The sequence below is a fragment of the Schistocerca serialis genome, chromosome 8, assembly GCF_023864345.2.
Source record: "Schistocerca serialis cubense isolate TAMUIC-IGC-003099 chromosome 8, iqSchSeri2.2, whole genome shotgun sequence".
NCBI lineage: Eukaryota > Metazoa > Arthropoda > Insecta > Orthoptera > Acrididae > Schistocerca > Schistocerca serialis.
This window is the reverse complement of record NC_064645.1, coordinates 348627732-348637731: the sequence shown is the minus strand read 5'-3', so window position 1 is coordinate 348637731 and position 10000 is coordinate 348627732.

Here is a 10000-nt window from a genome sequence, read left to right as displayed (position 1 = left end):
CTGCCACAAGCACAAGACCATCAAACAGGGTACAGGAGCATATACAGCAGGCAAAATTCAAACAGTCAAGTACTCTCTTCTTTAAATCAGAAACAAATCAGGATGCCAGGGCCATACGTGAGGTAATCACCCAGAGTGTAAACCCCAAGCAAGACAGGCTTAAAATTAAGGCAATACGATCCACAGCAAATACAGTAATAATAGAAACCGAAACACAACAGGACAAACAAAAGCTAATAGAAAAAACGGCACACCTACAAAACATTAGATGTGAGGAACCTAGGAAATTCAGACCTCTCCTTGCAGTTTACAGAGTAGGAACATCCCTTACAGATGAAGAGTTCCTAGAGGAGCTGTACGAAATAAATCTCAGTGAGCATATAAACAAGGAGGAGTTCCAAAATGAGGTTAAAATTAAATTTAAAAAGGGTGTAAGGGGAAGACGAACTGTCAATAATATTCTTGAAGTAACACCAAGGGTTAGACTACTTCTCTTGCAAAAAGAAAGAGTCTACATACAGTTTGAGTCACTTCATATTGAAGATTACGTAGCTGTCCAAAAATGCTCCAAATGCTGGGGTCTTGGGCACTCACCGAGGTACTGTGAAAAACCCATAGTATGTGGCAAATGTGCAAAAACAGGCCATAAACAACTTGAGTGCCAAGAGGAGACTGCAGTGGGATGTATACCATGTATGTACAGAAACAGGGTATGTAATAAAGGGGGGGGCCCTGAGTGTCCGACATATAGACAGCTATATGAAAGGCAGATTGAGCGTACAGAATATGAAACCGTTAACAACGTACAATAACCAAGAAGGAAGCTACAGTAACCACACCAAAATAACTCCCCGAAAAGCACATGTCAGAATTTATAAACTTACTGATGCAGAGTCGGACAATAGTAGTAGGCTCAAACATAAAACATTAAATAACCGGTTAGGGTTTCTACAGCGAACAACTAGTGGCGAGCGAAGCTCAGACCCAGTGTGGTGCATTGTAATAAACAACAAATTTCACGCCAGCAGACCTCTATGTGTCCACAGACGAGTTTCCCACTACCTGCACATAATCTCTATGGATCTGGCTAGAAGACATGGACGAGTCTCCCTCGACCCTAAACAGCTCGTGAGTTTTCCTTCTCTGGAAAATCCGCCTTGAAGGTGATCCAATTGAATTGTATGAGGAGTTCCACAGTTAGTATGGAACTAGGCAGGTTCTTGGGAGAAGTAAAAGCAGACGTCCTCTGTGTTCAGGAACCTCTCCTGCGTGGCGGCAAGATCCCAGAGCTACCCTCTAATTACATAACAGTTGCTGGCACGTCTGGCGCGAAGTCGGCCATAATAGTAGTAAATAAAAGTATTGCAGTCACAAAGATCGCTCAGTTATGTTCTGAGCATGTGGCCACCGCCGAAATAGCCATAGGACGAGATATATGGATAATATCCTCAATTTATGCTCAATTTTCCTACGATATCCAACCTTTTGTTGATAAAATAAGGGACATATCTCAATTCTCAAAAGACAAAAAACTTTTAATTGTGGCAGATATAAATGCAAAGTCGACGTTGTGGCATTCGAGCAGAACGGATGAGAGGGGACAAACAGTGACAGATGTGATTAATGAATGCAACCTATTCGTCTTAAATAAAGCAGGACAACCACCAACTTTTCGTGGACATGCCGGAGGTGAAACCAATATTGACATCTCACTAGCGAACACAAAGTCTATACCACTCATCAACACCTGGGAGGTTATGGATCGAGCCACATGTAGTGACCATAATCCCATTATCATTGAGATAAACCGTCCTATGTCCATACAAAATAGGGACGCTCAACATCAGCGTTTATTGATGAGTAAGGCAAATTGGCCAAAACTCAGGGATATGGTCACGGCAGCATCTTTGTCAACCGTCAATGGCAGCATAGACTACAGGACGCACGTTCTAACTTGTGTCCTACAGAAGGCGCAGCGTGCAAGCATCCCCACGGTACATGATAAGGGTGGAAAGCAGCTGCCATGGTCAGCGGAACTAACCAGACTGCGTAGAGAATCTAGAGTAAAACGTAAACACTACCAGACCGCGAAAACGGCGCCGGAGAGACAAATAAGGCTTCAACTCTATAGAAATGCAAGACATAAGTATAAAGAGGAATTACACAAAACCAGGATTAATCATTGGACAAACTTTGTTAAAACAGAATTACAAAAAGATATATGGGGGCAGCCGTATAAACTTCAGTCAGAACGCCTAAGGACACCGACTGTACTCTCGACACTAAAACAATCTGATGGCACCATGACGGAGGGATGGCGGAGCTCGGCTGAGTATCTTTTAAGCAGACTGCTGCCAGATGATGACCACACACAAGATGATCAGTGTCACATAGATCTCAGACGTAAAATGAAGGAAACTTACATAAGTGACAGAATTACCTTGCCATTTTCACAAGAAGAAGTCGCAGTAACAATCAAAAAACTTAAGAGTGGTAAAGCACCTGGCCCAGATAAAATCTTTCCAGAAACAATAAAACAGGCAGTTATCCAAATTACGCCATTTCTCACAAAATTGTTTAATGATGCTTTAAGCACAGGTAGAATCCCACATTTGTGGAAAACAGCTGAGGCGGTCATTATTAAAAAGTCCGAGGACAAGGACCCGACGGATCCTAAAACATACCGTCCTATATGTTTATTAAACACACTGGCAAAGGTGCAGGAAAGGCTATTGTGTGATAGGCTACAGTCCCAAAGACGTCTTACCGGCCTTACACCCTTCCAGTATGGCTTCAGAGAGGAGAAGTGCATAGACGATGCTATTAATCAAGCACTACAGATTACGAACAGCACTCTTGACAAGTACGTGATGGCTATACTTATTGATGTGGCTGGAGCCTTTGACAATCTATGGTGGCCATCACTGTTTGCTCGCCTCAGAGAGATCCAGTTACCTACATCTTTATATAACAGTCTACTAGACTACTGTCGTAACAGAGTAGTGGAGTGGAGAGGAGGCACAAGAAAGGTAGTGAGACGTATTAGTAAAGGCTGCCCACAAGGCTCGATATGTGGCCCGATTTTTTGGGACATCGTCTTTGAGCCCCTCTTGGATATTATGGCCCAAGATCACCGTGTAAGAGGGGTGGTGGCTTATGCTGACGATCTTCTACTTCTGACGTCGGCGAACTCACGAGCCGCACTGGAACAGAACGGCACGCAACTCCTCATGAAAATCGACGGTTGGTGTAAGAAAAACAGACTTCATATTGCTGCAAATAAAACAGTTTACATATTACTCAAAGGAGTGCTGCAGAGAAATCCGATTCTCAAACTAAACGATGTTAACATACAGAGAAGACAAGTTACGCGCTACCTCGGCCTACACTTAGATGAGAAGCAAAATTTCAGCGAACACATGAAACTAACAATAGATAAAGCCAGTAAAATCATGCACAAGCTCGCCAGATTAAACTCGACGCGGTACAGACTGCCACTAAAGCTACTACGGACATATCACATAGCAATCTTTGAGGCCATAGCATGTTTTGCAGCAAGTACCTGGGCACACCGATTATTGTTGCAAACCAATAAAACTCTAATTAGAAGAGGACAGAGAAGTACGCTACTGAGAATGACTGGCGCTTTCAGCACGACATCTGCGGAAGCCCTGTGTGTGGTCATGGGAATCTACCCCATTGACATCACAATAAAATATAGGGCTGCCTCCTATTGGCTTCAAAAACGAAGAGGAGATAAGGTGCGGGAGATAACTGGGGAAGAGATCAGGGACAGACTGGGACTCAAAAAATGGCGTAATGCAACATGGCAAAGGGAATGGGACTCTTCAGATAAGGGGCGACGCGTCTATTCCTTTTTTCCAGATATTGAGGAGAGGCTGAGACTAACACATGTGGACCCAAGCCGTGGGATGGTCCACTTTTTAACGGGTCATGGGCCATATCCAGTACATTTAACACGTGTTGGATTAGCCGAGAGTGACATGTGTGTCTGTGGGGACCTGGGGACCCCTGAACATGTTGCACATACGTGTAACACCCTTACGCATGTACGGCAAGTTCTAGATGACACACATATAAAACAACAAATACGTAACCAAGACTCATGGAACACACTCAATGACATAACAGACAAGGTCTCTACAGAAATGTATGACCTTTTTAGAAGGCAGAATCCCAATGGTAGGAGACAGAGACATCATTGTACACAAGGCCTAAATTACACTACAGAAACAAGTACTGATACTAATTCTGAAAGTGATGCACAAAGTGAAATGGGCCTAGAATGAGACTAAATTGAAGCATCTAGCCTGGCACTGATTATGAAGGTTCGTCAGCTATAGGAAAACTCCACACTAGAAAGGACTGAATCAGACTCAAAACAGAGATCTGGAAATGTCTGAAGTCGTAACAACCCACTACACCCTTAGTAATTATACTATATTATAAAGTAGCTGTACTTGAAGGGCCTGTGCCTGCTGTGATGTGCATTAAACACAATTGTACTGCAGATAGCCTTTTATGTTTGTGTATCATTAATTTTCTTTTTACATCTTTTAAATGCAATTTGAACTGGATGGTGGCAGGACCCTACAGAAGGCAGATTGTATATATATCAGTAAACTTGTTTAATTTTGTAATGCCCAGAACAGGAACTATAATTTGCAAAGTAGCTACTTTTGAAGGGCCTGTGCCAGCTGTTATGGGTGTAGTATATAAGTGTACTGCTTAGAACCTTAATGTTTATATCATACGTATACTTGCATTACCTAGAGCCACATTCCCCCCTTTACGTATTATATCTATTAAAATGTTTTATATCTTTTTAATGCAGTTTTAACTAGATGGTGCCAGGACCCTTTAGAAGACCAATTGTATGGTGTTGTATATAAGTGTACTGCTTAGAACTTTTATGTTTATATCTTACATATACTTGCACCACTTAGAGCCGCATTCCCCCCTTTATGTATTATATCTATAAAAATTGTTTTATATCGTTGTAATGCAGTTTTTAACTAGATGGGGCCAGGGCCCTTTAGAAGATCAATTGTATGACTATTAGTAAATTTGTGTAAATATTAGAAACTATTTGAAGCTAGCTGCAATAACCAATCTCAAAATTTATATGTTAATATGGTATCAGTTTTATTAGTCGTAAGAGAGTGTGACAGGCCTCGATTAATACCAGTATGAGTACATTATTAAGTATTACATTAAATGTTCTAAAACAGTATATAATGAGACAAGGGTGTATGTAGACAAATCGTAATAATGTAGTGCCTCTGCCCATTGCTGAAGTAGACAATGTAGTCTGTAATAGGAATGTGTACCTGTTTTTAACCAAGCTTCTAAGCTACAATCTCAAAGCAACTCCTATAAGCAATTCTCATACATGTAAATATTTTTCTTATTCTAATTGTGTAAAGTAATAGTGATTTTCTGTTTTTAACCAAGCCTCCAAGCTATAATTTCCAAGCAACTCCTATAAGCAACTCTCATAGATGTAAATACTTTCCTTATTCTATTTGTGTAAAGTAATAGTGCTTTTCTTTTTATCTCTTCTTTTGTAAATCACAATGTTTTCATATTTCCTAGATATCCCATGTAGTTCTATATTGTATACTTGCTTCTTATAAATCAATATGTTCATATTTCTGTTATATTTCATTCAGTTTTATTTTTTATATTAAATATTATTAACATGATAACACTTTGTAAGTGAAATAGCAAACCACGCATGCAGCATGTGATAGCTCAGATCTGGTCCGCCTCCACGTGGCTAGGGACGGGAACGGTGCAGCTACTCGCAAACAAACCATTTGTGAGCATCTGCAACGGCTAAGAGACCATGACTTGCTGCAGACATACTGAAGTCAGTAAGCTAACAACCCACCATAGTTATCAAGGCGGTGGGTTTCGAATGTGGTTAAATGTAAAAAAAAAAAAAAAAAAAAAAAAAAAAAAAAAAAATGTCCCTATACATGAGCTGCGAGCTGTACCACGTACAAGCTACAGACGCGATCGCATTGCTCACTGTACTGATTCCCATGCCGAGCGATCAGCTAGGACGCGCCCCATCCATGTCGGTACCCGTGGGCGTCGCACTCGCAGTCACAAAAAACGCTGGGCAAATATATTTCTCGGAAGAGTAACGACAGTCCGAGCCTCCTGCGTGGGAAGAGTCTTTCTAGGCCCTGACCCACGGGAAGGGTGTAGCTTCCCCCATCCCGGACATTTGACGTCGTCACACTACCGGTATTGACTAATAGACTGATTGCTGATAATCATTAGCCATACACTGGGGGAAACGGCCGACAGGGCCGGCAACATAGTGGAGCCGCAGTGTCACTAATGTACAGAGATAGAACAGTTTCGACTGGAACCAGAGTAACCGTAGACACGGCACTGATTAGTAATAGATGCAGAGCCATCAGAATACAGATAATATATACAACCGTCCCTATACATGCTGAAAGACTCTGCACATAATGAGAACCACACGTCAGCCAGACACTCTTATCACACACTACTCTCTTATCACACACTACTCTCTGCCTGTAACAGGCACACACACACACAATATCTAACCACCAGCATGGAAGAACATCCAGTGCATCCTCTCCGCCACATTACACAATCCACACTATCATAACCAGACCGGGAGGTCCACCCAGAAAACAGAATATCCCACCCTTCCGACATCCGCCATTGCTCAGCTAAGCCACGAACACCCACACATGTCCTACACAGGGGTGCACCCAACATCACAATACTGCCTCCTGTCACAGTACACAAACAATGGCAGGAATGAAAGACACAGATCTGCCACAACCTTGGAATCGGAACGCCGCCTGTCATGAGCCACAAGTGCATCCTGACGTGACAAATCGGATGATCCCGCAGGCATGCACTTACGATAATCACTATCAACGAACCTGCCGCCCCCCCCCCCCAAATACACCTTTCCCTACAACAATGTGTACCTTAACCTAAGCTATATTGTACCTTAACTTAAGCTATATCGTACCTTAACCTAACCGACATTGCGCCTTAACCTAACCTACGTTGTACCTTAACCTAACCTACGTTGTACCTTAACCTAACCTACGTTGTACCTTAACCTAACCTACGTTGTACCTTAACCTAACCTACGTTGTACCTTAACCTAACCTACGTTGTACCTTAACCTAACCTACGTTGTACCTTAACCTAACCTACGTTGTACCTTAACCTAACCTACATTGTACCTTAACCTAACCTACGTTGTACCTTAACCTAACCTACGTTGTACCTTAACCTAACCTACGTTGTACCTTAACCTAACCTACGTTGTACCTTAACCTAACCTACGTTGTACCTTAACCTAACCTACGTTGTACCTTAACCTAACCTATGTTGTACCTTAACCTAACCTACGTTGTGCCTTAACCTAACCCATGTTGTGCCTTAACCTAACCCATGTTGTGCCTTAACCTAACCCATGTTGTGCCTTAACCTAACCCATGTTGTGCCTTAACCTAACCCATGTTGTGCCTTAACCTAACCCATGTTGTGCCTTAACCTAACCCATGTTGTGCCTTAACCTAACCCATGTTGTGCCTTAACCTAACCCATGTTGTGCCTTAACCTAACCCATGTTGTGCCTTAACCTAACCCATGTTGTGCCTTAACCTAACCCATGTTGTGCCTTAACCTAACCCATGTTGTGCCTTAACCTAACCCATGTTGTGCCTTAACCTAACCCATGTTGTGCCTTAACGTAACCCATATTGTGCCTTAACCTAACCCATATTGTACCTTAACCTAACCCATATTGTACCTTAACCTAACCCATGTTGTACCTTAACGTAACCCATGTTGTGCCTTAACGTAACCCAATTTGTGCCTTAACGTAACCCATGTTGTGCCTTAACGTAACCCAATTTGTGCCTTAACGTAACCCAATTTGTGCCTTAACGTAACCCAATTTGTGCCTTAACATAACCCAATTTGTGCCTTAACGTAACCCAATTTGTGCCTTAACGTAACCCAATTTGTGCCTTAACGTAACCCATGTTGTGCCTTAACGTAACCCATGTTGTGCCTTAACGTAACCCATGTTGTGCCTTAACGTAACCCATGTTGTGCCTTAACGTAACCTAATTTGTGCCTTAACGTAACCTAATTTGTGCCTTAACGTAACCTAATTTGTGCCTTAACGTAACCTAATTTGTGCCTTAACGTAACCTAATTTGTGCCTTAACGTAACCTAATTTGTGCCTTAACGTAACCCATGTTGTGCCTTAACGTAACCCATGTTGTGCCTTAACGTAACCCATGTTGTGCCTTAACGTAACCCATGTTGTGCCTTAACATAACCTAATTTGCGCTTTAACGTAACCCATGTTGTGCCTTAACCTAACCTATATTGCGCCTCAACCTAACCTATATTGCGCCTCAACATAACCTATATTGCGCCTTAACCTGACGCACGTTGTCGCTGAACCTGCTCTGTAATTGTTATGCAACTCGTTAAATTAGTGTAGTGTTGCCTAACCGCAACCCTCGCAATATAGTTCGCTATTCGCACTGCCCGGTCCCCTGTGTATCGCGTCATGTTAAACACCTTGCAGGTGTTGCTGACTTTCCACATGCTCCTGCTATACACTCTAATGTGGATAGCAGCAGGACGTACATGCCCCCCCCCCCCCTTCCCCCCTGCCTTCGCAAGCTGGTCGTTGAGAAGTTTGCATGTTCAATGCCCTTCGCATGCCGACGTACTCAGCCTACGTTGTGGTACGGCCTGTCACCTGTCTGCCGATGTACGCAAAACCCACAAACTGTACTGCACATTGGTCCGTATGTACTGAATGATACATCGTGGCACATGTGTGACCGTACGACGACTGCGCCTAGCAACGGCAGACCATACAGTCCAAATATTGTGCACGCAGCTACGTGTCGTCTCCCTATAAGAGCTGGATTGCAGTGTGGTACGCCATTCAGACGTGTGGGAGGAACGGACGCCCTGGATGGCGATCAGCATGAGCAGTCTGTTGATGTGGTGGAGCGTGTATTCGGACGTAGTCGTCTCTTCTCACACACCGTGATAGCATGTTGCACCGCGTTCCACATCTGCGACATCCTGCAGAGGCCGGCTGACAGTCGTTCGCGCAATGGACACCGCATACGTACGGGGGCTACCTTCCACGTGTTCTCGAGGCGTGCACATGTTGTTGCGTCTATGTGGGCAGACGTAGTGTGTTGTGACACCTGACACAGGCATGCAATACTCGTTGCAAATGGCGATGGACGTCTACGTTTGCTGGTGACGTTACGCAAATGAACAACAGGTAACCCGTTGTGGTGCGGTTGTTCTCGCTAGAGGTGAATCAGTGTTGGCGACGATCGGTCGAGCTATTAACCGGTTGTTTCAGGGATACCCACCATGCCCACGAACGTGAAAGGGGACCCACCATGCCCACGAACGTGAAAGGGGATCTGGGTGTGAGGCGATACGCGGCGGTGGCTGGGTGGGACCGTCCCCGGCCGGTGAGGGGGGGCCGCCCGGCGTGCTGGCAGCGCGGTGCGTGGGCGCACGCGCTACAGCCGGCTGGTGGGGGCGGCCAGTGGCAGGCGCGCCGGCCGACGGACGCGGCAGGCGGCGCAGCTGCGCGCCGGCGCCCCCTGCTCGCGGCGCCTTGCGGCCAAAGTAGGTCCTCGCGGGCCCGGTGCGAAGCGCGGTGGCCATCTGCAGTGTGCTGGTCCGATTGAGGACTGTGTGCGCTGAGGATGCGCCGCCGCTCGGCGCTCGGCGCCGCGACGCCGTCTGCTGCTCGGTCGCCCCAGCGGTTCTCGCAGGTGGTTTGTATCGCAGCTGTGCGGACGTGTTGGCGCGTGCGCTGTGCTGGGAGAGTTCGCTTCGGCACCCAAGTGGGGCTTTTGTCCTTCTGTGGCGCTGGCGTTGGAGCTGCCGGTCACCGTAGGTGGCGCGTGTTGT